This window comes from Magnolia sinica, chromosome 4 (assembly GCF_029962835.1).
Source record: "Magnolia sinica isolate HGM2019 chromosome 4, MsV1, whole genome shotgun sequence".
NCBI lineage: Eukaryota > Viridiplantae > Streptophyta > Magnoliopsida > Magnoliales > Magnoliaceae > Magnolia > Magnolia sinica.
This window is the reverse complement of record NC_080576.1, coordinates 58496714-58524040: the sequence shown is the minus strand read 5'-3', so window position 1 is coordinate 58524040 and position 27327 is coordinate 58496714. Positions and strand designations below refer to the sequence as shown.

The following is a 27327-nucleotide window of genomic DNA, read 5'->3' as shown; positions in this document are numbered from 1 at the left end:
TCAATCTTCATCATCCTCCATCAAAGAAGAAGCCAAGGAGCTAAGGAAGCCATAGAACCAAGAAGAAGTGGAATCCGTGGGTGTTTTATAGGCTTAGATTTGTGTTTTGATGATGGTCCAAGTGGGGCTACCGATTGATGGTATGGATCTCACTTTGGACCCTAGGTGTGGCCAATGGCCCACCATGATTCATATGTTCATTCCATGATGGGGCCATTCTCCTTAGACCCCATCATGATGTTTATTTTCCTAGTATGAAAAGGTCATCTAGAACTTGCATTTTGAGGGAGAAGGGATCTCCACCATTGATTTTGATTAGTGTGCCCACATGTAACGGGACCGACTTGATGTGTGTTTGTAATGCATGAAAGGGAGGGCTCATTATAGGGAGCCCTCCATCACTCGACTCTCTCTCTCTCTCCCCCTCTCTCTCTTCCTTGTTTGCAGCCCACCATGATGCAAGTATTTTATCTATGTTGTCCATGATCAAGCCCACCTTGCTGACGTCTAGCGGACCGGGCCACCCTGGCTGTCCGTTTTGGACAGCCCCTAATGAAGGGAAATTACAAATATCAACTTATTTCAAGGCTAGTGGGCCACACGTGTGGACCCACCTTGGTGTATGTGTGATATTCACACCGTCCAGTGGCTGGACGTGTGGAACCACCTAGATGTATTTGCTTCATCCACACCATCCAGTAGCTGCACGTGTGGGGCCACCATGATGATGTGGTGTCCATACCGTCCGGCGAAGGACAATGGGACCCACCTGATGTATGCACCCTATCATTGACTGTCCACATGGGATGGTGGGGACCACCACCTATATAGCTGCTGGTTTGATGTTAGCAGGCTCTGTGGGTTTGATCATGAGGCATGTGTTAAATCTAAACCATCCATTAGTTGGGGACCCCACCTATAAAGTTGTTGTATTAACGTCAGCAGGCTCTGTTGGACTGATCATGGGGTATGTGATACCTCCATACCATTTGTCCATTTTTCCATGGACGTGGACCCACCCCACACATGCTGCACAAGTGGGGGTGGGGTCCACCTTAATATATGTATTCTACAGCCACGTCATCCATTTGGTAGAGATAGTGGGCCCCTTGATGCATGCATCCTATATCCAGCCGTCCATCTATTTTGACGTGGGACACGTGGGGCCCATTTTGAGGTATGTGTTGTATACACCATCCATCCATGTGGGACCAGCCGTGATGTATGGATCTGATCCACACCGTCCAGCACTTTAGACGGTGGGACCCACCACATGTATGTGTTATATATCTAGTCCGTCCATCCTTGGACGCAAACCCCACTATGATGTTTTTGTTTCACCCCATTGTCCATCCACATGGCCCCCACATGATGTACGTGTTTGATCCTAGCTATCCATCTGGTGGGGCCCATTTGGAATGTACAGGGCCCACCCCAATGTGATGTATTTATGGCCCATTAATGAGGCCCAATGTAATGTATTTGCGACCTATGTATGAGGCCCAACGTGATGTATGTGGGCCCATTGCGATTGTATGAGGCCCATCATGATGTAAGTATTATATGTATGTCGTTTATCCATTCTAAGCCTTGGACCCCGCCACCTTATATAGGCCCACCACATATGAGTGATGTGTACATGCAACCCATCCATTTCCTAGGTATTTGGAGGGCCGAGGGCCCCATTATGATTCTGATTTCCAAATGGACTGCACCTAGACAATAGTGGTTAAAAGTCCACCGTTGTAAACCTCCCTAGGGCCCACTATAAGCCCACTTCCACCTTTACCCTATTCCCCTAAGCCAAATCGTTAGGCACCCATTGATGATGGAGCTTTCCACCATGCCTTGTAGTAATTATCCTAACATTGAAATCCACCTTATGCTCAGGTCGGGCCCATGGAAAGGCCCAATTCATTGCACGATTTAGGTTGAAGAAACCCACTGGTTGTACCTAGTTTCACCTACCCTATTACCCTTGTCGTAGATAGAAGAATACTTAGTATCATGTTGGTATTTCCACTGCTTAGAGCCTATCTTGGTGGTTGGGCTAGATCCGTCATCCCTCTATGGACCCCGCCATGTATTTAGGCCGATTATTGTTTATATCTAATAACCATGCTAGTCTACTTAGTCTAGTAGGACACACTAAGAACATGCTTAGTATAACATCATAATACATGCCCATACGCATCATTTGTATGCCAGATATGAGGAATGATTGATCATAGCATATGTCATTGGGCTGAGATGTTTATAGGACTCCCTACGAGATGGAGTTACCCCACATGATCGTGCGGTACGCGCAGGTTTGATGCATGACTAGATGGTATGACTCATCGATCTCATATTTGTGTGACATGATCACTATACGTGATAGGGACATCAGGGTCGTGGCCTCCACAGGCACATCGTGGATGGCTGGATTGGATACCAAAAATACTTAGTTCTAGCACTGTGGGCACATAGGATGTCCTTGGGTGAAAGTGTCAGAACCTTTTGGTACCAGGAGACGCTCCAACGTCTAAATTGAGTGGATACATGAGCGAATGAGTGCTGAATACCAGTAGGCCGTGTCTCCCACTGTGTCGTGGTCGGTTAGAAGGGGGTGTGGCCTTATCCGCCTGAGTAAGGGGGTTGTAAGCTAGGCTAAGTTTGACCATCTCACAACTAGATCTGCTATCGAAGAGTCGGGTAGGTATTGGTAGACTTCTGGTTAGGAAGATAGTGTGGTCTCTTCCACTCGCTAGGCTGTGCGGCTAGGGAGATGGCAGTCAGTGTGGAGTTTACTAGACCCCAATGATATCCCAAATGGGAACTGTACTGATATATGTACTTGATGAGGACTGGCATGCATGTTTTACATCTCGCATATGACATTTGGCTACGTAGGCCTCGCCTTGCATGGCCTCGGTATGGATGACAACATTCATGCCTTGCATCACATAGTCTTGGTACGGCTGATAGTATTCATGAACTTACCAGCATATTTCTGCATTACTCTGATATTGTATACTTAGCACTTGCCTTACATACACACTTACACCACCCTCTAAGCTTTTCTTAAGATTATGCACAACCGTTGTGTGCAGGTGGCGTCGAATTGTAGCAGCGTTAAGGCAGGAGTGCATGGCAGATTATTTTGGAGTATTTTAATCATCTTGTATTTCCCTTTCCATATTATACTCAAAGTTTTTGATATAGTGGATATGTGGTGATGTTATTTTTGTGACTTGGTTATGCTTGTGGTTATGCTCCTTTACAAATAAAAAACATTCAGACTAAAAATCCTTCTTGTGGGATCCCAGGATCGGAATCTAGCATATGGGTGCCAGGATCCAAGAATGGGGTACTACGGAGGCTATCGGCGCCATATTCGGTGATCGGGAATTCCATGAGCCCGGTTTCCAAGTTTGGAGCATGACAGAAGTTGGTATCAGAGCATAACTTGGGAATACCTGAGGATCACATCACATATCTACTATAAACTTAGAATGAATAGGTCCCGAGTCTGAATAACTTAGTAATTTTCTAATATATACCCTTAACGTGTGCGCCTTCGAGAGTTCTTAAGGTTAACAGACCCATGTTCCTTCCTGTAGGACATGCTGCCTAGGAGAGCGACCCGAGTGACTCCCACGGCCTCGACAGTGCCCGTGAGTGCAAATCAGCTGCAATAGATGCTACAGGCGATGACCACTATCTTTCAGGGGTAGGGTAGGCGGTCCGTTGTTACGCTCGCCCAGGTAGAGAAGGAGCGCGCAAACGCCCTCCTTCGAGACTTTCGATGGCTCGATCCCCCGTGCTTCCAGGGCAAGCCAGACCTGATAACAGCCGAGAGTTGGCGCTCCAATATGAAGAAGATATTTGACACCATGAGATGTACGACCCAGCAATGGGTCCCATTAGCTGTATTTCTTCTCCAGGGTGAGGCTGAGCACTGGTGGGCATCAGTCACCCAAGTAGCATGAGCCTATTTTGAGTGGACTTGGGAGGATTTTGTTGATCGATTCGACCCAAAGTTCTTTCCCTAACATGTGCGACAGCAGCACGTATTAGAGTTTGAGACTCTGGTCCAAGGGGACATGTTGTATCTCAGTATAAGGCTTAATTCGTCACCCTATTGACGTTCATGATGTATCTTGTCAATGCTTCAGGGCGGAAGGCCCACCGTTTTGAGAACGGCTTGCACTCTTGCCTCAGGAACTGTGTTATCAGACATATGCTTCTGACATTTGAGCAGGTAGTGTAGAGGGCCAGATATCTGAGGCAGATTAAGCTGATTCACAGAGGGTGTGTAACTGTAGAGGAGACTGTAAGAGGAAGGCACCCTCCGGTAGCTTCCAAAAGTAGCCGCAACGACGCACGACCCGCCCAGCATTCCGAGCACCAGCACCACCTCTGGGACCATTCCCAGGTGCTTACTTTAGATGCGGTAGGATAGGACATCATAGGCATGAGTGTCCCCATCCACAGCATCAGCAGCCAAGGGAACCACAGCAGCCTCCACAGCAGCAGGATCGACCGCAACACCAGCCTCTAAGACCTCTCCCGAAATAGTAAAGGCAATAGGTCAGGTTACCGCAGCGACAACAGCAGTAGCAGAGACCTCATAGGAGACATGCACCTCCCCAGCAGGACCCTCAATCATCTGAAGGGGTCGTCGAGGGTACTCTCCTTTTTTCTGTATGCATAGCTCATGTATTGTTTGACTCTGGTGCATCACATTCCTTTGTGGCTGAGAATTTTTACCGATCGATTAGTTTGCTGTTAGAGTCTACTCGTGAGGGTTTGTCGGTATTGACGCCCTTGGGGAAGACTGTAGTGTTAGGCCGATTTTGCTCATCTTGCCCCATTCTGGTTGGGGATATCTTTTTACCTGCCGATCTATTTGTGTTGCCAATGTCTGAGTTTGATGTCATCCTTGGCATGGATTGGCTCATTGAGTACCACGTCATATTAGACTACTCCTCCAAGACAATCACGTTCTGTATACCCGGTGTGTCGTAGTTCCATTTTGTAGCAGAGCCTAGAGGAGAGCAGCTTTCATGCCTATTGTCGTATGCCATTTAGGAGTCAGTTGCTTTAAGTATCGACCAGCTGCTGGTCATTTGTGGTTTTCCTGATGTGTTCCAGGAGATTCCGGGTTTACCACTTCGCTGACACAAGGAGTTTCAGATTTATCTCGTGCTTGGTACCACGCCTATTTCGAAGGCCCCATATCACATGGCACCATTGGAGTTGTGAGAACTACAGAAGTAATTGGATGAGTTAGTGAGTTGGGCTTTATCCGTCCGAGCAGTTCACCATGGGGAGCACCGGTACTCTTCGTGAAGAAGAAGGATGGCTCGTTAAGGCTTTGTGTGGATTACTACAAGCTCAACAAGGTCACAATTAAGAAAAGTACCCGCTCCTGAGAATTGATGATTTATTTGATCAGCTGCAGGAGGCTCAGTTCTTTTTTAAGATAAACTTGCAATCTGATTATCATCAGGTTCGGGTCTGAGAGGAGGATATCCCGAAGACAACCTTTAGGACACACTATGGTCATTTTGAGTTTCAGGTCATGTCCTTCGGACTGACTAATGCGTCGGCAGTATTCATACAGTTAATGAACGAGGTCCTCCATCCGTATCTCAATCAGTTTGTTGTGGTATTCATCGATGACATTCTGATATATTCGAGGACCTGTGAGGAGCATGAGCAGCATCTGGAGATTACCTTGTAAAACCTATGTGCACATCAGCTCTATTTGAAGCTGGAGAAGTGCGAGTTCTAGCAGGATTAGATGAAGTTCCTCGATCACATGGTGATGAGGGAGGGAGTCACAGTGGATCCCTCGAAGATTGATGTAGTGCATTGGTGGGGCTAGCCCACGAACGCTTCTGAGATCCGCAGTTTCCTTGATTTCGCGGGCTACTACCGACGTTTCATTGAGAGCTTCTCACGTATTACAGCCTCGATGACCAGGTTGACTCGGAATGGCACTGAGTTTGTTTAAAGCGACGCATGTGAACAGGCATTCGCAGAGTTAAAGGACCGTCTAACGTCTACACTTGTCCTCACTCTTCCCTCTGGGAGTGACGGATTCGTGGTTTTTACCGATTCTTAACATATTGGTTTAGGTGTTGTCCTGATGCAACATGGGAAACCGGTGGCCTTCGCGTCTCGCCAACTCAAGGTCCATGAGAAGAACTACCCCATGCAGGATCTAGAGTTGGCTGTAATTATCTTCGCACTAAAGGTGTGGAGGCACTATCTCTATGGGGTCAGGTTCAAGCTCTTCTATAACCACAAGAGCTTGAAGTATCTCTTCTCACAGTCTGGGTTGAATATGAGGCAGAGGCGTAAGATAGAGCTCCTGAAGAACTATGATTTTGATCTTCAATACTATCCCGACAAGGTGAACGTGGTGGCCAATGCTCTCAGCCATCAGCCACAGGGCTTAGTGGCACATATGATGGTTTAAGAGTGGAGGATTTTCAAGGATATAGTAAAGTACGACTTCAAGTTTGGTTTGCAGTCTACCATTATTTAGTTATCGAGCCTATCGATTCAACCCTCTCTTGTCGCAAGGGTGATTGAGGCTCAATAGACAGACGAGTCATTACTGGGTTACCAAGTAGAGGCCGCATCAGAGGAGCAGGTAGATTAGAAGATTGACTCTGATAGTGGACTCCATTTTAGAGGTCGATTGTGTCTCGAATGATCCAGAGTTGCGCAAAGATCTGATGACCAAGGCACACTGATTGAGATTTACTATCCACCCGGGCTCCACGATGATGTACCATGACATGAGGAGGTAGTATTTTTGGGCAGGGATGAAGTGCCAAATTACCAATTTTGTGGCCGAGTGTGACACGTGCCAGCGTGTCAAGTCCGATCACCAGAGACCTCCAGGTCCATTGCAGCCGCTAAGCGTCCCATTCTGGAAATGGGAGGACATATCCACCAATTTTATCATGGGCTTACCGAGAACTCAGCGCGGTCATGACGCCATCTGGGTTATTGTTGATCGACTGACGAAGTCAGCACATTTTATTGCGATTCATGTGACCTGACCTCTAGATCAACATGCCAGATTATTCATTGAGGAGATTGTGAGACTGCACGGCGTTCCAGTTTCAATCATTTCTAACCGAGACCTGAGGTTCATGTCTTAGTTTTGGAGGAGCTTTCAGAGAGCAATGGAGTCTGTTTTGCAGCTCAACACCGCGTATCATCCACAGACCGATGGGCAGACCGAGAGGGTCAACCAAATCCTTGAGGATATGCTTAGAGCTTGCGTGATTGAGTTCGTAGTAGTTGGGATGAGCATCTGCAATTGGCTGAGTTCGCATACAACAACAGCTATCAGGCAACCATTAGCATGGCTCCATTTGAGGAACTATATGACAGACCGTGCAAATCTCTGAGTTGTTGGACCGAGATTGGGGAGCAACATCTCCTAGGTCCCGAACTTGTGCATTAGACATCAGAGGTTATTGATATCATCAGGCAGAAGATGTGCACAGCTCAGAGCTGGCAGAAGAGTTTTGCTAATCGTTGGCGCCATCCCTTGGAGTTTGCCATTGGGGACGATGTGTATCTCAAGGTCTCACCCATGAAGGGTGTGGTTCATTTTGGAGCAAAGGGCAAGCTTACCCCGAGATTCATAGGACCTTTCGAGATCATTAGACGAGTTGGTGTTGTGGCCTATCGACTCGCCTTGCCATCTTAGTTGTCTAGTGTCCACAACGTTTTTCATATATCTATATTACAAAAATGTAGGTGAGACATCGTTCCTGTTATTAATTGGTAGTCGTTGGAGGTTCGTGAGGACGTTTCTTACATTGAGCAGTCAGTTCATATCCTTGATTGGAATGAGTAGGTCCTCTAGACCAAGGTCATTCCCTTGGTGAAAGTGCAGTGGGATCATCATAGCGCAGATGAGGCGTCTTGAGAGTATGAGGCTGAGATTCGCGAGCGTTATCCCCATCTCTTCGATGTTTGATTGTATATTGTATTGTGTTTTGATATGATGTCATGATTTTCTCCTTTTATGAGTTATTTCTAGTTGTGATGATAGTGTAAACGCTACCAGAAAAAGGGGCAAAGGCTACGGATAAAATCCGTAGCCTTAGATATATGGCTACGGTTCTAGTCCGTAGCCATTCCGTAACATGACCGTAGTCATAGGTGCCGTAACAATAGGTTTGGAACTTATAGCTACGGATTTAATCCGTAGGTATAGGTTATAATAGCTACGGATATAATCCGTAGCAATTATATCTGTAGTGATAAGTATAAATAGCTACGGATATTATTTGTAGCTAAAAGTCCGTAGCAATATGCCAAATTTAATAATGGCTACAACTGTCAGATTACCGGCTACGGTTAATATCCGTAGCTATTTCGTACATTAAAAAAATATATATAATCATTTGTTCATTCAATTACCACCTGCATAATCATTCATTCATTCCATTACAATCAATTACAATCATTCATTCATTCAATTATAATCAATTACAATCCTTCATTCAATCAATTACAATTACAATCAATTACAATCCTTCATTCAATCAATTACAATTACAATTACAATAATGCTAAAAATACAAATCTTTGGCTTTATTAAAGAAATTTGCTCGACTTCACCCTGAAATTTCAATGATAAAGAATTGAAAGAGAAAATATATTTTAACGGTATGATATTTTTTTTACAAGTAAATAGGCCTTTTTCAGCCATCACCCACCTAAAGAATCAAAAATCAATTGTTGTCCAAGTCCCCACCTTTTCCTTTCAATTTCTCAGTGATCTCTGTAAAATTACTTCCACGGTCATTTATGTAGTACTTTGAAGAGTTGTCTCGAAATGCAAGTCTAGTAATGACAAAGTCACTTCCTGCAACAGCTTCATATACTCCATCATCTTACAAATAGTCATGGCATTCATAAATCAGAATGACCATTGGGGGAAAAAAATAAAGTGAAAGAAGTGCATTATGTATAACCATTTTCTTTTTTTTCTTAATAAATTAATAAAAACTCAAAGAAGAATGAAATTAACACAAAATGAATGGTCTCACCATATGGTTTGTAGGGCCAAAATAAACGTTTAGTCGATTTCCGCAAGGAGGACCATTGGTAGCCACAAGTACCCACTTCGTCTCACCATATGGTTTAGGTTATAAGTTTATGTTAATGTTGTAGGTTATAGGTTTGGGTTATAGGTTTAGGTTTAGGGATTTGAGAATACATTTATGTTTTAGGTTTAGGTTTAGGTTTTACATTTAGGTTAAGGTTACAGGTTTAGGTTTAGGTTTAGGTTATAAGTGTAGGTTATAGGTTTAGGTTTAGGTTAGGTTATATGTTAAGGTTTAGGGAATTGAGTTTAGGTTATAGGTTATAGGTTAAGGTTTAGGTTTAGGTTATAAGTTTAGGTTTAGGTTATAGTTTTGGGATTTAAGAATAGGTTTAGGTTATAAGTATAGGTTTAGGTTAATGTTGTAGGTTATATGTTTAGGTTATAAGTTTATGTTAATGTTGTAGGTTATAGGTTTAGGTTATAGGTTTAGGTTTAGGGATTTGAGAATACATTTAGGTTTTAGGTTTAAGTTTAGGTTTTAGGTTTAGGTTATAGGTTTAGGTTAAGGTTATAAGTTTAGGCTATAGGTTTAGGTTTAGGTTATAGGTTTAGGTTATAGGTTATAGCTTTAGGGAATTGAGAATAGGTTAAGGTTTAGGTTTAGGAAATCGAGTTCGGGTTCGGGATTAGGTTTAGGTTTGGATTTTCAAGTTTAGGTTTAGGTATAAGTTAGGGAGTTGAGATTAGGATTAGGTGTAGGTTTAGGTTTAGGGATTTGAGAATACATTTAGGTTTTAGGTTTAGGTTTAGGTTTTAGGTTTAGGTTATAGGTTTAGGTTTAAGTTTAGGTTAAGGTTTAGGTTTAGGTTTTGGTTTAGGTTTAGGGATTTGAGAAACATCACTTATGCAACATAATTAAGGATGGATGTATGTTGACTGTATTAGTGCATAAAACATGGAATAGATTAAGCCAAAACATAGATATAATTCAGGGATAAGTGAAGAAAGCAAGCGGAAGACTTATAGAAATATATGTGAACAAGTGTAAATCCCTGAAGTACATATACAAACCAGGTCGTATGAAAGTGTTACTTATCAAAATTACAGGTATCAAGTTACATCATTTAAATTCCAAAAATAATCCCAGAGTCCCTTGCATCAGACCAAGGCTCGCTAGAACCCGTCTGAAAGCTGCATATAAGAGAAAGCAGCCTCATCATCATCCATCTCCTGCTCTACCTCAGAAGTCGCATCCACATCTGCAACATCAGAACCTAAGACAGAGTCTGGTGGGTGTTTAACACCGCCCCAGAACGTGGGAGTGAGTGATCAACTCAGTGGAACAATAAGGCACTGGTTAACATGTTATCAGTTCAATCAAGCAATAATGATAAAGCAGAACAATTAAATAAGTCCTAAGTACTCTTATTAATGCAAGGATGTATGCAAAATGATGCGTGCCCTCACGCGTACACCCTTAGCGTCTTCATCTTACGTTACGCATGACACCACCTCAAAGTGCGCCACATCTACAAAGCACATGCAAATGCGGTGCATGAATATGATTACCAAGTTGTTATTAGTCCATTTCATACAGCAAGATTAGGAAGCTAAGATACCTTCCTCATATCACCATCCAAACAGTGATCCATTCTAGGGTCATCAATCCTAGGTATCTCATACGATCATATGGTTTGAGGTCGTACCAAAGGGCTCGTCACCAATCAATGCATGCCTATCACACCTTTATTACCACAGTTCGGCTCGTCACCTCCTTGCAGTATCCAGGCATGCTCGAGGTCACTACAAAGGGCTCATCACCAATCAATGTAGGCCGACAACACGAATATAGTGTCCCATACCACCATAATCGGCTCACGAGTTTAGTTGCTCACTGGTCACTACGGGGAGGCTCGTCACCCCAGCGTAGGCCGACAGCTTGACCACAGTGTCCCATACCACCATGTCCGGCTCATGAGTCTTAGCGGATCAAGGTACCATGGTTAATAGGATGTCACTGGTAAGTTCGGTACCCTAGATTCAAGCAGTAGTGTCTATACATGGTGAACATACATCGGACAATCGGGTTACTTGACGAACTCGACTAGCACGAGCGCATGTTGGGTTGAACGACATAGAGTGCGCATACTCCGCGTGGCCAAACCACTGCCAACAACTCTAATACGACTCGGGTTCGTCTAATACGTCCTACGTGGCGAAAGTAACCTCAACCATGATCATGAAGCAGATTACCGATTTCCTGGACTAATGCATAGTCCCAAACACATTACACTACAACAGATATATGAATTGAATGTAGAACAGTAAAAGAAACAACAACTCAAATCATGGTACATAAGCACTTGAGGAATATCAACTTAACATAAATGTAAGCATATGTAATGCTTGAAATTAAACGACAAGGAATGTAACTTGCATAAAGGAAATCATGCATATCAATGGAGTGTTGAGAATCACTTCTCAACGCCCGCAATTAGTGTAATTAGTTACACTTTAGATCATTCATGCATTTCTACAAACACTTAGAATACATGGAACAACATATATGACGTATATTGCAATACACACCTTTGGACAATTCCTTTTACCAAGGAGTCATCATACATGCATCTAGCACACATACATGACAAATAATCATGGCAAACACAAGTGCGTATTTTATATGTATATGGTACTTTATACATACACAAAGAATACACAAATCTCAATATAACACATGCATATCAGGAACGCAAAGCAAACATAACATTTGGCATGTGAAATCTCATCCATAACAAGAATAAATCATTAACTGGCATTGAAAGCCTTGAAAACCACAACCTATACACTTAAAGTCCGCACCTTATGCCAGAAAAGAAACACCAAACTGATTTCAGACGAGTTGTCTTTGTCAACGGCGATAGAATAACCTAAACCAAGAATAGGAATGAGATATAACAACACCAAGACTAATCTAAGCTCTAACACAGATTAGGGTTAGGTTAACCTACCCCAAGATGAACTCAGAACTGTCAGAATAACGATTCAAAGTGAAGGTTCAAAGATGTAGAAGAACAAGAAAGAATCCAAGATGATTCACCAACTTATCTCTCACTTCCTCTCTCTTTTTCACTCTCTTTCTAAGCTAGAGTTAGAGAAAATTCGTATGGAAAAGAGGGCTAGGGTTTAAGGACTATAAATAGGCCTAATATTGATGGAAATAACCCCAGGGCCAAGGTATACTTAGGATATAACTAAAACCTGCCTCTTACGATCCAACGAAGCACTTCTGGTGGGCCTATAACCACAAAAGGTCGGACTTAAGCTCACTGACCATGGATCTAGGTCAGGCTGAGTTTTCGAACCGACCGGCTCTTCAGATCAACCGTGGCGGACCACACTGAATTCAATGGTCACGGAATCTCAATCAGGTCCACAAGCACAAGGATATGCATGGGCCACCTTCCCTGATCAGAGGGTGAAATTGGGTTAGAATCTAACAGTCAGATTGCTTAAAATCGTCGCACAAGCGACACGACTCAGATTTCATAAAATCTTAATAAATATCCAACCGTTCTCACACTCTTCACTCCGAACTCAATCAAATCGACCCAGAACATCATCTGGACTTGATTTTCGAGGTGATGGTCAAGCCCAACCTAGTGACCGCAACAGCCTAAGATCATCGCTAATGGACTTTCGACGTGCGGTCCAGGTCCGATCCAGATCTTCCAAAAATTCCCCAGAACAACTGGATTTAGCGATGGATCTCAGATTTCAGAGTAATGTAGCGCTAACTAATCTACAAGTTTTGAGCCATGCAGATACAATTTAAAGTGATTGATGCGAATTTCACAAGCAATCGAGTATAGCGCTAATTACCCCAAAAACAACTACTAAGGAAAGATTAACACAAAATTTCCAAGGTCGTTACATTTAGGTTTAGGTTTAGGTTTAGGTTAATGTTAGGTTATAGGTTATAGGTTAAGGTTTAGGTTATAGGTTTTAGCTTAGGTTAAGGGTATAGGTTTAGGTTTAGGTTTTGGTTAAGGTTTAAGTTTAGGTTATAGGTTTAGGTTAAGGTTTAGGTTTAGGTTATAGGTTATATGTTATAGGTTATAGCTTTTGGGAATTGAGAATAGGTTAAGGTTTAGGTTTAGGAAATCGGGTTCAGGTTCGGGATTGGATTTAAGTTTAGATTTTCAAGTTTAGGTTTAGGTTAGGGAGTTGAGATTAGGATTAGGTGTAGGTTTAGGTTTAGGGATTTGAGAATACATTTAGGTTATAGGTTTAGGTTTTAGGTTTTAGCTTTAGGTTAAGGTTTGGTTATAGGTTATAAGTTTAGGTTATAGGTTATAGGTTATAGGTTAAGGTTTAGGTTATAGGATTTTATTTAGGTTAAGGTTATAGGTTTAGGTTAGGTTTAGGTTTAGGTTATAGGTTATAGCTTTAGGGAGTTGAGAATAGGTTTAGGTTTAGGTTTAGGAAATCGGGTTCGGGTTCGGGATCGGGTTTAGGTATGGATTTTCAAGTTTAGGTTTAGGTTTAGGTTAGGGAGTTAAGATTAGGATTAGGTGTAGGTTTAGGTTTAGGGATTTGAGAATACATTTAGGTTTTAGGTTTAGGTTATAGGTTTAGGTTATATGTTTAAGTATAGGTTAATGTTAGGTTATGGGTTGTAAGTTTAAGTTATAGGTTATAGGTTATAGGTTTTGGCTTAGGTTTAGGTTAAGGTTTAGGTTTAGGTTATAGGTTTAGATTTAGGTTATAGGTTATATGTTATAGGTTATAGCTTTTGGAAATTAAGAATAGGTTAAGGTTTAGGTTTAGGAAATCGGGTTCGGGTTCAGGATTGGGTTTAAGTTTGGGTTTACAAGTTTAGGTTTAGGTTTAGGTTAGGGAGTTGAGATTAGGATTAGGTGTAGGTTTAGGTTTAGGGATTTGAGAATACATTTAGGTTTTAGGTTTAGGTTATAGGTTTAGGTTTAGGTTAAGGTTTGGTTATAGGTTATAAGTTTAGGTTATAGGTTATAGGTTATATGTTAAGGTTTAGGTTATAGGGATTCAACACAAATACCTTTTCATAATTCAGAGAAGGGAACTCGAGGGTTTTGCTTACCTTTCATTGTATGCTTCCAAGGTACAGATGGCCCCTGAAACACACATACATCCTGGGAATCGCTTCTCAAAACTGCAAACTATTTTGTTTTGAAACTCGTTCATCTCACTTGAAAACCTGTCACATAATGAATAACTGTAACCACAATGATAACTATTATGAATGCACTATAATGAACAAATTATTATTACAGATAACTGTAATTACAACATAGATATCATGTACACGATATCACATAATGTATTGTTTGATGAACTACACATGTACATTCTTGATAAGAGATGTACCAGATGCTTGAATCTGAAATATGCAGCTCCAATCCTCCCACATGCAACATCCACCTGAAAGAATGTGCATAACTATCATGCTTGAGTAATCAATACAGGAATGTACAAGTAAAACCATAAAACCAGAGATACTGCATTTTCAGGATCTCCTCCATAGTTAACGATCTCATTCTAAAGCCCTTCTCCCTCCTCCTTTACCCAGACTTGGGACCGACAATGCAAGGAGTTACATTGGCAGAGTTAAAAAAGGGCTTAGGCTCCATTTGGTTTTCAAAAAAAAATATTTTCATAAATACTAATGTGATGACCAAATGGAGCCTAAGACTATAAATACGTTTAAATATAGAGTACAAAATTCATTCAATATTTATTTTAAAAAAACACAAGTGTCAAATTAGTTCAAAATTAGTTCAAAATGCACACTACACGTGTTCAATTATAGAGTACCAAATTTGTTCAAATTATTGAATTCTCAAAGCCTCTTTCCCTCATTGCACAAATGATCCCGGACTGGCCTCTCCAAGTGTAGATGCGAACCCATCTTCTTTCCACAAAGGAGGGTGAGGTCGTATAACCTCAGTCAGGACAACAACAAAAGCTCCATCCTCCAACGGTTCACAATGGACAGTTGCATTTGGATTAACTTCATGTACTTCACCACGAGCAACTACACCACGTTTTCCAAAACCAAGCAAGTCGCATCTCTTACTGATATATATAATATCCGGCTACATTTACACATAAAATGGCATTGGTATTGTTAGCATTTATAATATAATTGTAAGCTCAATACAGTAAAAAATTTATACTTGCATACCGATGATGCCTGAGTACATTTAGCGATTATTGGTGATGAGAGATTTTGAGTATACTGTCTCTCTTTCTGCATATCCACCAATGTTTTCTTCATCTCAACTATATCTTAAGTCATATCATCCAATTTTTTCTTCACCTAAAATAACTCTTGAGTTACGCTCTCTTTTTCTTTTGTCACATTCTCTACCTTTGAACGAGCAAGGGCTAACTTCTTCAGTCCTAGCTTACTTATTAAGCAACCTAGACCACGCATTCCCCCTCTATTGTTAAAACCAACCAACTGTAAAAAATTGTAAATCAAGTTATTAGGAGATTCATAATTACCATAAAACTTATGTAATTTTTAAATTTTATTAGTACCTCCGTAAGGGCATCATCCATGCCAGTCATACTAGAAGTAGGATTGCTACTATAGAGCTCATCTAGTTTTCCTGTGAAAAAATACAAATGAATGCAATATAATTCAAAGTTATACATAGGCTTTTCATAAGGGTACTAATTAGTGGTACGAGGGATGCACTTACAGCAAGGTCAGGATACTGGACATTTCTTGTATGGGCTCTTAAGAAGACTTCACATCTACCTATCTTGGCATCAGAGGTAAGATTCTTCTCCATCGCCTTTGGCACATTACATATCATTCAAATACACATCATTAATAGATTTAGATGAATGATAATTCAAATTTAAATTTAATTTTAAAGTATAATATCTATTTTTAAATACATACCATCTTATGGCGAGTAACAACCATACTGTGCCTCCCAAAACATGCAAGTCCTTTTAGCTTGGCCCAATTGACTGTATTCCTTGTGCTTGCCCTCTTGAATTCCTCGGTGGTACGTTGATCCACGAAGACCCTCCAATCCTCCATAGGGATACCTGGGGGGGCAGGACCATCTCTCACAGTAATAGGATCCTTGTTTTTAATATATTTTATAGTCAATATTCTCTTGTAATTCCTCCATGCTTCATTGATGCGTTTTGTAACGTAATCAAGACTTGCATCCTAACTTTGACCCTCAAATTCATAAAACTGTGACAATCTTTCTGTGATCATATGAATTTGTTCATGAGGTACCTGGCGAAAGTCCAGGTATATGATCGGGAAATGAGAACGGGTGAGGACACCGACATGCAATGTAAAGTCTCTGTGATCGGAACAGTCCTCCTTCGATTGCCCGAAATCATTTGTCTTTAGGACTTTTTTCCTATCAGGTTGCACAAGTAAAGAGACCCCCTAGTAATGCCTCTCTTTCTAGATGAAGAAGAAGCTAACATAATTACATAAAAAGAATAACAGTTATATATACACATCATTGATTACCGCCAATATATAAGAAAAAGGAAATTTACATATATAATTAAGGAGAAGTATCTTATTACCTTTGGTGTTGCTTGAATCTGTACTCCCAAGCACCTGCGCACCCAATACCTCTGGTTGTGAATCCATGTGCCTATTTCTTCCCTAATATGAAAAGAAAAAAAAAAGCTAATGGTTAAGAAATAATTTAGATCACAGATAAAGTACAAAAAATTCGCTATATTATCTAAAGCTTGATTAGATTTCCTCCAATAAATATCATTTTGTTACATGCTTAGAAAATATAAACAAATCAGTAAATTCTCTTTGATCATTTTCTTTTCTTTGTTTTCTCAACCACAACACTGATGTCTTCAAATTAATTTAATATTAACTCATCAACCATTGCTAATGCGGTGAGATCAGGTCCTACATCGGCATTACTTATAGCCTTTAATCGTTCCGATAGAACACACGTCTCTTCTTCGACAAAAAAAAATTTTGAAACCTCCAAGACCACTTGCCAATCAGGATTTTTTGGATCTCTGGAGTAGAAAACTTGTGTGCCATGCTCTGCAAGAATGAAGGGCTCATCACCGACTTTATCTAAACTGTAAAGATTAGACAAATTTACTAATCTCAAATTCACTTCGACATCAAAAGAAACACCATGATGTGTCACTTTCACCCAATCGCACTTAAATAGGATGGGCTTGTACCGTATTCGGTACTCCAATTGGATAATTCTATGAAGGACTCCGTAGTAAGGTTGATTTTCATCCACTCTATTGATATCCTTAGCACTTGATCGAAAGGTTGTCATACCCTCTGTCCTAACCCCATTATTTTGGTTCATTTTATTCTCCTCATAGTCCTTAGTGACAAAGAGGAAACCATTAATACAATACTTATTGTATTCAATAGAAAAAGCTAGAGGTCCTCTCACTACATCTTAAATTCATTATCGTCAGATTCAATGAACTCTAGTTGCCTCTTCAACCAAGATATGAATTCATCCTCGCTAGGCACCCTGTTGGTCCTCTTATAGCATCGCTGCAAGAAATCTTTGTGCTTCCTGCGCGATATTCGATAACATTGTTATATTGAAATCGCATAAAGTAAGGAAGATATATATATATATATATATATATATATATGAGCTTATTGTACATACCCTTCTCATTCGTCGTAGCTGGGATGACTCTTCAATACCCATGTACGAGCTTATTCATATTCGATACCCGCTAGGATAACACTTTGACCCGAACCTACTGGTCCAACGTCGTCATCATTAGGGTCATCATCAATGATATCTTTCAACTTACGTAGTCCTAGAATGACTCTGTTAAACTGTTTTTCCAGCTTTTCCAGTAGGCTTGTTTTCTGTTTTCCTTTATATTGGCTTCAGAATATAATTGTCTCCTCTTGGATGTACTACTCTGCAATACAACCCTCAGGTCGTGTCTTGTTATGGACATAGGCCTTAATTGTCTTCATGAACCTGACAAAGTTAATGATACATTATATATATATATATATATATATATATATATATATATATATATATATATATGCAAATGTAGATGTTAAGCTAATTTATTCTTATTAAGCTCATAGCGTACCGTTCAAATGGATACATCTATTGATAGTATACATGACCACATATGCGAGTCTCGTAAGCCAAATGGATTGACAAATGCATCATAATGACAAATATCAATGGCGGGCATATATTTTCAAGCTGACATAACGTCCTAGCCATGCCCCTCTAGAAAGTAAGGAGTGTTTGAAGGTCTACGGTTGTCGAGCACAATGCATTAAAGAAGGTGCAAAAGCTTGTAATTATAGGACGAATGACCTTCCTATTCCTGAATGCATGCTGAATGAGAACCGGGAGCAGATGTTGCATCAACACATGGTAAGAATGAGACTTCATTCCCTTTAAATCCACGCAATCTTCCTTTACAATGGTCCTCCAATTCGTACTAAAACTGATCGGAACACACAGCTCATGCAAAGTCTGGATGAAAAGTTTTTTCTCTTCTTTTCTTAGACAGAAAAGACCTTATTTCTGAATCACCTTGCCATTGTTCTTTTTTAGCCATAGACGCTTCTTAATTCCCAATTGTTTCAGGTCCCTGCGCGCATTAACATCATCCTTGGTTTTGCCAGGCGTGTTTAACATCAAGGGAACAAGGATTTCACATATATTTTTTTCAATATGCATGACATCAAGGTTGTGACACATGAGAATATCTTTCCAATACTCCAAATCAAATAATATAGACCGTTTGAAGAACTACGGTGATTCAACATCATCCGCTACCTCTTGTCGACCTCCATCAATACCCCTTATAATACTCTTCCCAGACTTCCCCCACTACATATTCAAGTTCGCGGTTTGTCTTTTGACCTCAATCCCATCCAGACGGATCGGTTGATGTCGTATCTCTACCTTCTTGTTGAACATGCCAGCACTTGTATCCTTCCTAGCCTTTTCTGACATTAGCAACCATTGTCTGTGGCCCATATATACATGTTTCTTTCCATATTGGAGTCGCAAAGAATCTGTGTTAGGACCACATACAGGACAACCATACTTATCTTTTGTCCTACAACCAAAAACGTTACCATATGCTGGAAAGTCATGGATTGTCCAAAGCAGAACAACACACATGTTGAATTTGTTTTCATGGTATGCATCGAACGTCGTGACCCCTTCTCGCCATAACTTTTGCAGTTCATCAATCAATGGTTGTAAATAAACGTCAATATCCTTTCTCGATTGTTGCAGTCCCTTAATGAACAAAGTCAACATAGTAAACTGAGGTTTCATGCAAAGCTTTGGTGGAAGGTTGTACATCACACACATAACGGGCCATGAACTATATGACATACTGAAAGTACCGAATGGGTTAAACCCATCTATAGCCAAACCCAATCGAACATTCTGAGGCTCAGCTGAAAAATCTGTATACTTGTCATCAAGATTCTTCCATGCAATAGAATCAGCCGGATGCTCCATCTTTTCATATTGAAATTTCCCGGTTGAGTGCCAAGACATTTCTTTCACCAACCATGGCACACTGAACATTCTTTGTAGCCTTGGTGTTAATGGAAAATACCTTAACACCTTCCTAGGTATTCGAGATTATTTTTTCTCAGAATCCATTTCAGTCTTGTACCTAGAAGTTTTACAATTTGGACAAATGGTTTTCATCTCATTCTCTCTCCGGTATAAGATGCAGTCATTTAGACAAGCATGGATTTTCACATAATCAAGACCCAACTTTGTAATGATCTTCTTCGCTTGGTAGGTATTAGTTGGGGCCTTGTTACCAAAAGGTAACACCTTTAGTAGTTGAGGGAGCTCTGTAAAGCTTTTTTCACTCCATCCATGATTCACCTTTAATTTGAAAAGTTGTACAATGAAAGTCAGCATGGTGAAATCTTGGGCCCCAAGGTATAGCTCAGTCATTGCATCTCGTAAATTTGCTTCAAACTCATTAGTTTCATTTTCTCCAAAGACGCCTTTAACTATAGGGGTCACATTGGGATCATCCTGTACAACTTCATCTAGGTTATTACTACCAAGTTCTTGAACGATCATGTTGTGAACCTCATTTAAGTTCGGGACGCTATGGTATTGTTGGGAACTTAATTCACATACAGTACACTTAGGTGATACATGCTCCCCATGCATGTTCCAAAACCTATAGCTTGGGTCGAATCCATTTTCATTAGATGTATTTCCATATCATCATAAGAAACCAAAAAAATGTGCACATCTGTAAGTGGTGCATGGACAAGGAACAGATTCTCTACCAGGAAGGTTTTCTTATGCAAACTTTGAAAAACTTCTGATTCCAGAAAAAAAATGTGGGCCTGGGAAACTTAGTGTCATCCACTCCCTATTCATTACAGTTAGATCTCGATTAACCAAGGGGTCCATTTTCAACCTGCACCTTACCAAAAATTAAAGTTGAAAATTAGCCTCATGCACCATCTTCCTCAAAAGTTGGAAATGAAGGAAGTGCTATCAAATGATTGAACCCATACATATATTATCTACCAAATACAATGTATTAAGGAGTTCGCAATCATTGTATTTTTACAACAAATTAATAATGTTGCTAACATTTTGCTCTACCCAATGTGATTTCTGTGAAACCACTACAATGAGATATTTCATAAAAAGTCTTAGAAGAAAGATGCTTTCAGTTTTAAGATGTTTTTGTAAACATGGTATAAATGGCACTTAATAGAGAAAATATATATTGGCTATGTCGACAAGGGAAAACTAGTTTTCAAATCATGTTAACACAAATCAATAATGATGGAGGGTAAATGAAACATTCCAAACCTCAATTTGTGTTGTAACATTGTAAAACTTGGTTATAGAATACAACAAGCTTTGGAGTTCTCCCTATGTTTCCCTAATTTTTCTACTTCTATATTTGTAAGCACATTATAAATTTTCACAACAACTCCGACCTGCTGGGAAAAGGCTATGATTATGATGAAGACAATATTGATGGTGATTGGGAAAAGGCAATGATTATGATGAAGATAGTACTGATGGTGATTATTTCCAAAGATTCAATGGATAATAGCCAATTGTAGGTTAGGGATGCATTAGTCCAATTCTAGTTTCATCATCTTTCTAAAATTCTAAATAATGCACAGAGATGGATGCGCAAAGTCCTTGTGCTTCCCTATAGAATGGATTGTTCTCTTTGCACAACAAACCATCAAATGGGCTTAAATTAATACCCATAACTGCACCCGCACCCATTTAACCATCTCCATACCCAGCCTGTTTCGAGCCAGGTTCAAGTACCCAGCCTATTGCCACCACTACCTTTTTTTTCTTTTTCTTTTCTTTTTCTTTTTTTTTTCTTTTTTGAAGATTCCACTACCAGAAAACTAGGCAAAGGCTACAGATAAAATCAGAAATTACTTGTACACAGCCAATTTAATTTTTGGATTGTAACTTAATGATAGTAGGTTTGTGATTTAGACAATTTAATTTGAGTTCATACGTGCAACATGTAAAATTTTTAAGTGGTTGTATGTCAAGTGCCACACCCTTCTAAAGTATCAATTAACTGCAACATTATTTACCATTGTTTTGGTGGAATCTTGTGTGGTAGGCAAAGTACTGAATGTTCACCTCTAGTACTTCGTCCAACTCAAGAAAACTTCTTTTTATTCCGAAGTACTATCTCTACATTAATTTGGAGGGCCAAAAGATGCAAAAATTTAAGTTGATAATTGTCAAGGAATTAAATACCTTGTGTAGTTTCAAAAAGAGCAAGATTTAAACAACTGGGTGATAATAGCTAAAGGCTTGAACCACACTGCTTTACAATTATATCACCCTAAATGGGTACATCCACATTATTTATAATCTTTGATAATTAATTTAATAAAGAGGAACTCAAAAGTCAAACTTGAAATGAATCAAATGCAATTCTAAAAGCATCATTGCCATCTTGGAATTTAAAATCACTAGAAGAGAATTCTAAAAGTTAAAATCATAAAAAAAAATAACAAATAGAGATGTGTTATATACCTTGTAAAGGGGGACCTTATTTACACTAGCCCTGCTTTGCAAATAACAACTGATGCTACTAGCATGGCATTTGGCACCAAGCTAGAAAAATTACAAACAATTGTTATCACCAGAGTGCAGAAAAGGCCAAGACATGTGGAAGACTTCATAGTTTAACTACAAAGATGCAACTAATACATGAAGGAGAGAAAAGGCAAACCAGGCCCAATTGGGGTAGTGATACAATAATAAGTACACCCTTGTCACGGCTTTAGTTTTTAAGTTTGGTTTTAATTTTTATCACTTGAAAATCATACGAATACCACAATGGGGAAAAAAAAGGACAACGTAGAAAAAGCACCCATCACATCAACAGAAAAAATTAATTCCATCCATTTGGGATAAAATGATTCAGAAAATCATAATATTAGGGTGTCTGCACTCACGGAAGGCTGCAGGCAACACATCCCTACTCATTCTCCCACAGAAAAAACATAATTGCAGATAACTATTAAGTTAAATTTTAGCATATAGGGAAGAAACAAAGCTCAGCTTTCAATTGAAATATATAAATCAATGTGAATTTAATTTGTGGAATTATTATTTTTTTTTTTTGTTCAGGCAATTTCACTAACTAGTATCAAAGTGAGCACAAAAGCAAAGTAGAGAAGATAATGGTCCAGCACCAAAATTTAAAACTTCTTTAGATATTATATGTTATTAATTAGCCTGCGTTTTTCAACAAGGATTTACAGGATGACTTTGGGTTGGCGAAACATACATCCAAGGGGTGTAGCCTATCACATATGTAGCCGCTTAAACCTCCACCACACAACCCTTGTCACTTGAGTTGGATCTTTCTCATAGCTCCATCAACCCCTTTCTAGTCCATGAAATGAAGACAACTGGCCCTAGAGTCCACATTACTTGCATTTAGAAAATAAGAAAAAAAGAAAATTCAGGATAAAAGCCGTAGCCATAGACCTATTACAAACAGGGAGCAAACAAATGCCACAAAGAAGAGCCTCAGTCAATTACTAGCATGAATATGAGCCTGTCCGATAATGGTGTTACCACTGTGAATGAGGAAAAGGTGACTTTGTTAGACAGTGAGAATCATAAAGAGATTAAAGCTAGTAGAGATCAGTTCCCTTTTGGGAGTGGCGACAACCTGATAGGCGCTTTAGTCGAAAATCCCTCTATTCCTTTTCAAGCTGACATGGGTCTTGATGGGACTGCCATTCTGAATTCAATGACTAGGGAAGAGAAGATGTCAGTTGATCATCCAGTAGGTGATTCTAGAAATGATGTTCAAGTTGTAGAGGAAGATAAAGCTTGTGATTCAGGAAACCATGTTGAAGCTACACGTGAAGAACATACTGTAGCAAATAGTAATAGTTATGTTGAATCCAAGTTACTGGTTAAGGACCATTCCTCTATTTCAGAAGGCCAAAACCCAGATGCTCTTCCTATCAAGCAAGTTGGTCATCCCCTGACAGCTGCTGCAGGAGACATTGGTAACTTGGCTGCAGTGGAGATGGAAGAGAAAGCAACGGATGAGGTTAATCAAACTCAAACAGCTGCAGGGAACATAGAAAAGGTGATGACCGATGAGGTTGAACAAATTCAAATGGCCACTCATTCTACATCAGATGTGGGTGGAGAAACGAAATGCAAAAATATCGATCCAGCTACTGGGATCGATGCTGTTCTAAATGAGAAGGCCATGGAATCAGATGGAAAGCTAGTGGAAACCATTGTGAGTTGTGAACAGGAAAGCATAGAACTGGATAGTGAGAGAGTGCTTCAAGGCGTGAGTATGCAGATGCTAAAAAAAAAAAACTTGCTATCAACCGTTCGATATTCTCGGAATTCGACAAAACCATTGATTCAACATTCTCTTCATAATCTTAAAGGTCCATCAATGTTTTCTTCACAATATCCACAACCCATGAAACAAAATCCTAAAATCCCCAAATCCCCAATTTGTAAAATCAGAAAAACCCAAATTCAGGGTCCATATTTGAATTGGAAATCCACAAATTACTAAATCCCCAAATTCATAAATCAACATTGAGATTAAGAGAGATTGAGAGAGAGAGAGAGTGAAATACCTCGCGGTCAAGGATGGGCAGGGAGAGAGAGAGAGAGAGAGAAGTGGAGCCGTCCGAACGAGTCCCTCACGCAGTCGAGGATGGGCAGGGAGTGAGAGAGAGAAGTGGGGAGAAGATAAAGAGAAAGGAGCGAGAGAAAGGAGTGAGAGAAGATAGAGAGAGAAGTGGGCACGCGAGAATGAAAAGCGCAGCGGGCGGGCTCTTTTGTTTTTTATGTGCGTGGCCGCCAAATTAAGATGAACGGTCATGTTAGGGGCTCCGTGTGGCCACTATGATGTATGTCATTTATCTATGCCTTCCATTCAATTCAAAGAATTATTTAAGGATTTATCCCAAAAAATGAGGCAAATAGAAGACTCACATGGACCACACCACAAATCAACAAAAGGCACTTAATCTCCATTATTTCCTATGGTGTGGTCCACTTGAGCTTTAACTTTATCTAATTTTTGAGCTAACACATTAAAATGATCTGTCAAAATGGATGGACGACTTAGATTGAACACAAAAATTGTGGTGGGCCCCCCATAGAACTTCTAAGAGACCATCAATACGAGTAAAGGCTACGGATGATTGGAGTATTAAGCTACGGATTTAATCCGTAGTAATATAGCTATGGTTTATATCCGTAGCTAAGGACTCCAATCAATCATAGCCTTTGCTCATTTTTTGGTTGTGAAATTTTGAGGATGAAATTTTTATTAGGAGGGGAGAGTTGTAAGGTCCGCATCCTAAACCGTACCGTTCCTTAGACTTTCGCGATCCTCTCTGTCGAATTTCGGCAACCCATGACTTGTAAACAGCGTTTGTGCATGACCCTAAGTTGCATCCTGTAAATCTGAGTTGACTTGACTAGAGATTTTTACCATTGAGACTGCACCATCGCCGTGGGTTCAACGCCACATCTTGCACACCGATGTGATACCAAGGCCAGGAGTTGTGGGCCCAGGTTTAATTCGAGGAAACGCCGCGAGTTGCAAATCTTGAGAAAATCTCTACAATCCATCACATCAATTAATTAATCACAAGTCCAGTACATCCCATCACTCACCCATACCTCTCTCTTTACCAAGTCAAATGAACCCATACCTAGTCATTCCTTTCTTACCAACAAGTGAAGGCAACTCATACCTCATGCCACCTCATACCCCCAAAAGTCAAGAGAGCCCATAACCTCCATGTCACCTCCTCTTACAACATCCTCTCTCTCTCTCTCATTCTCTATTATTTTTTCCTATCAACCAAGAGAGAAAAAGGCTAAAGAGAGAAAAGAGAAAGAACCTAAGATCAAAGCCCACTTCCTACCACCAAATCTCACCATCCAACCCTTCAATCTTCATCATCCTCCATCAAAGAAGAAGCCAAGGAGCTAAGGAAGCCATAGAACCAAGAAGAAGTAGAATCGGTGGGTGTTTTATAGGTTTAGATTTGTGTTTTGATAATGGACCAAGTGGGGCCTACCGATTGATGGTATGGATCTCACTTTGGACCCTAAGTGTGGCCGATGGCCCACCATGATTCATATGTTCATTCCATGATGGGGTGATTCTCCATGGACCCCATCATGATGTTTATTTTTCTAGTATGAAAAGGTCATCTAGACCTTGCATTTTAAGGGAGAAGGGATCTTAACCGTTGATTTTGATTAGTGTGCCCATATGTAATGGGACCCACTTGATGTATGTTTATAATGCATGGAAGGGGGGCTCATGGTGGTGAAGCCCTCCATCACTCGATTCTCTCTCTCTCTCTCTCTCTCTCTCTCTCTCTCTCTCTCTCTCTCTCTCTCTCTCTCTCTCTCTTCCCTGTTTGTGGCCCACCATGATGCAAGTATTTAATCCATGTTGTCCATGATCGGGCCCACCTTGCTGACGTCCAGTGGACCGACCCACCCTGGCTGTCCGTTTTGGACAACCCCTGATGAAGGGAAATTACAAATATCAACTTATTTCAAGGCTGGTGGGCCACATGTGTGGACCCACCTTGGTGTGTGTGTGATATTCACACCGTCTAGTGGCTGGATGTGTGGACCCACCTGGATGTATTTGCTTAATCCACACCATCCAGTAGCTGCACGTGTGGGGCCACCATGATGATGTGGTATCCATACCGTCCAGCAAAGGACGGTGGGACCCACCTGATGTATGCACCCTATCAACGATCGTCCACATGGGACATGGACCCCACTACAATGCACATATTTTATATCCACACCGTCCAGTGGTCTGGATGGTGGGGACCACCACCTATATAGCTGTTGGATTGACGTCAGCAGGCTCTGTGGGTCTAATCATGAGGCATTTATTAAATCTAAATCATCCATTTGCTAGGGAACCCACCTATATAGTTGTGGTATTGACGTCAGTAGGCTTTGTGGGTCTGATCATGGGGTATGTGATACCTCCATACCATCCGTCCATTTTTTCATGGACATGGACCCACCCCACACGTTCTACACATGTGGGGGTGGGGTCCACCTTGATATATGTATTCTATAGCCATGCCGTCCATCTCCTAGGGATAACAGGCCCCTTGATGCATGTGTCCTATATCCAGCCGTCCATCTGTTTTGACGTGGGACAAGTGGGGCCCATTTTGAGGTATGTGTTTTATACACCATCCATCCATGTGGGACCAGTCATGATGTATGGGTCTAATCCACACCGTCCAGCACTCTGGATGGTGCGACCCACCCCATGTATGTGTTATATATCCAGTCCATCCATCCCTAGACGTGGACCCCACCATGATGTATTTGTTTCACCCCACCGTCCATGCACGTGGCCCCCACGTGATGTACGTGTTTAATCCTAGTTGTCCATCTGGTGGGGCCCATTTGGAATGTACAGGGCCCACCCCAATGTGATGTATTTATGGCCCATTGATAAGGCCCAATGTGATGTATTTATGGCCCATTGATGAGGCCCGATGTAATGTATATGCGGCCCGTGTATGAGGCCCAACGTGATGTATGTGGGCCCATTGTGATTGTATGAGGCCCGCCATGATGTAAGTGTTATATGTACATCGTCTATCCATTTTAGGCTGTGGACATCGCCACCTT

The 27327-nt window shown here is 40.8% G+C and overlaps 1 long non-coding RNA gene across 1 annotated transcript; it reads right to left on the bottom strand.

The window, feature by feature from the left end:
- Nucleotides 1-8401: 8401 nt before the first annotated feature.
- LOC131244501 (uncharacterized) lies at nucleotides 8402-8905 on the bottom strand. Its single transcript, XR_009170336.1, has 2 exons — nucleotides 8739-8905; nucleotides 8402-8641 (listed from the first exon to the last, which is right to left on the bottom strand). It is a non-coding gene; the product is annotated as an uncharacterized LOC131244501 (long non-coding RNA).
- Nucleotides 8906-27327: the final 18422 nt, after the last annotated feature.